Genomic DNA, 2,529 nt, shown 5'->3' on the forward strand with positions numbered 1-2,529 from the left:
TAGCTTGTTTAAAGCATACCAATAACTCCACAAAGGAGTGTTGTGGTCACCACTATGGTCAGCTTCCTTTGACTCTCCAGCACAGATGACCAAGTTACCATTTTCATCCTTCTTACTCAGTTGGGGTTGTCTTCAACATGAGACAAAAATAAGCCTCCATCTCATGCCTCTTGAGACCTAACAAGATGCCTGAACTGGTCTCTCACCCTGCCCCCTGTCTGAATCAAATGTTCTTTCTTCTATGTTCTGCACCCACAGATATGAAATTCTAGGAGCTCTCTTCAGTATAAATCACTTTAATGTTTTCCTTCATCAGATGTGGCCTAAAAGAACTGGAAGGGTCTGGAGCAAGTTATATAAATGCAGAGAAATTATAATTATATGCAAGGATACTGCTTCAAGCATTTGTCTAGGAAAGGTGAAAGGGGTTAATTTGGTGAGTTGGTTAATGAAAGAGCCTTAACATTTTTCAGTGGTTCTGATTTTACTCAAGAAGCAGTATCTGTGAGTTGAATTATATGAAAGATAGATTCAGCTAAAAAAAAATGTTTTTTTTCAGCTCACTCAAGTATTTTCTTCTTATCAAGTGTTAAAATACACTCTTGTTAGCTCATGTATTGTGATACTTTCTGTCTGATAATTTTTGGACAAAGCAAATTTTAGACATCATTTCTACTCATTGGGCACATATACATGAGATGCTTACTGTGCATTAACCTAATAACACTACGCAGTAGCGTGTCACTGCAAAAACTGTGCTAATAACTTACTGCACAGTGTTATTAGGCTAATGCACTGTAAGCATCAGTAACTAACCTATCAAATCCCTGAGGTTTACACAATCCCAACAGTAAAGATTTCTTCTTTCCATCACCCACAGTGTTCTGTTTTCACTGTTCAGAAACAATTCTGATGCCCCTATAACATATACTGGTTTATCAGACATGCACATGCTATTCTGAATATTTAAAGAATGCTGTTCTGACTGAGCAGAGTTTTATGCTCTTTTCTTCCCCTCTGCAATTAAACCAGGAGAGAGAAGTATGGGAATACAGTCAGAACATTTATATTTTCTCTCTACATGCAAACAAATCTATTACAATAAGTACATGAAACTCAAAATCAATACTGATATTAAGCATTACATACACGTAACATCTTCGTCAGAAAACTGTGAAATCTCTCTGTTATGGCCATTAATTTCTCAAGTGCAACAAGTTTTATTTTTAAGTACATTTTGAAATAAGGGATAAAATTAAAATTAAAAAACCTATTATTTAAACTCCAAGATATTTACCAGATAGTTAGCCTTGAATATGAAATATAACTTTTAAAGCTTCTATTTGCATTGACTTTGTGAGGTGACAAACAATTGTAATGTTATGAATTGTCATATTAATGTTTTTAGTAAATCATTATTTTTTAATAATTGTTTTCTTCTTCTAATAAGAAAGTTTGCCACAAGAAGGAAAACATATTTCTTCCACACTACAAAGTAGGATAGATAGCAGCATGGTCTGAAAGGGGGTGTCACTATACCACTGCAGCCCCTCTGGATCTGTCCCTGGACAAGGATGATCCTGTCTTGAGCAGAGACTGGACTAGAATAGATGACTTCTTGAGTTCCCTCCCAGCCCTAGTTTTCTATGATTTTTCAAATTCTATAATAAAAAAGGTTTTTCCAGACCTGCTTTCCTTTCCATGTGTAAATTATTGTGGACCCTGGATTTTAAAGTATCTTAAGCCAGCCAGTGTTCCAACACTCGTTCTGTGTGTCTGTTTTAGGAAGAAACAAAGCAGCAGCATTATTCTAGATGGTGTAGTTTTTACAATTTTATTTAAAATAGCTGGTTAAATAATTTGTAAAAAAACCCATTCATTTAGCAGAATGCTATCTTTTTCTTCTTTGTGAATTCTCCACCATTAGACTCTGATTTTTATTAAATTATTCACTCTTTGAAGTTGTTGCAAAAAAGCCTTAGTCAACAGATCTGCTTGTGAACTGTTCGACACGAATGCTCTTTCTTTTGCAGTTAGCTTTTTGGTAGTTTAAATACCATGAAGCCCTCTTATTGTAAGGTCTAGGACAGTGATTCTCAACCAGGGTGTCACAGCACCCTGGGGTGCCTTGAGAACCTTTTAAGGGTGCTGCAGGGTACCACATAATGTTAGTACTGTTAGCAAACATGATTCACAAGATAAACCTGGGGTTGCGTCCAGCACTAATGTTTGTTTCCCTGGGGAAAGTAGCAGCAGCACAACTTGTGTCACTGCTACTTGTTCCCAGGCAATGTCAGTTCCACATGTGTTGTAGCACTCAGCAGGTGGGGTAGGGGAGACTGGGGCCAACAACTCTGCTGGCATTACTTGGGGTCTTAGGGGCCTCCCAGGGCTGTAGCTGTGGCAGGAAGCCTTGTCAGCAGGCAGAGCATGGCTCCAGCCAGCCAGGCTCTTTACAGCTGGTGCGCACTACTGCCATGTGTACTGCTCCACTTTTCTTCAGCTTCATTTTTTTTTTTTTTTTTTTTT

At 37.8% G+C, this 2,529-nt stretch overlaps 1 long non-coding RNA gene across 1 annotated transcript in view; it reads right to left on the bottom strand.

Moving 5' to 3' along the window:
* Positions 1 to 280: 280 nt before the first annotated feature.
* The window catches only part of LOC109296312, a 10,009-nt gene continuing 7,760 nt past the window's right edge, over positions 281 to 2,529 (bottom strand). Inside the window, exons 2-3 of the long non-coding RNA XR_002096953.1 lie at positions 1,688 to 1,776; positions 281 to 535 (exon numbers count right to left, since the gene is read on the bottom strand). This is a non-coding gene — a long non-coding RNA (uncharacterized LOC109296312). The remainder of the gene's footprint in view (positions 536 to 1,687; positions 1,777 to 2,529) is intronic.

Source organism: Gavialis gangeticus, unplaced genomic scaffold (genome assembly GCF_001723915.1).
Source record: "Gavialis gangeticus isolate Ggan-Ray unplaced genomic scaffold, GavGan_comp1, whole genome shotgun sequence".
NCBI lineage: Eukaryota > Metazoa > Chordata > Crocodylia > Gavialidae > Gavialis > Gavialis gangeticus.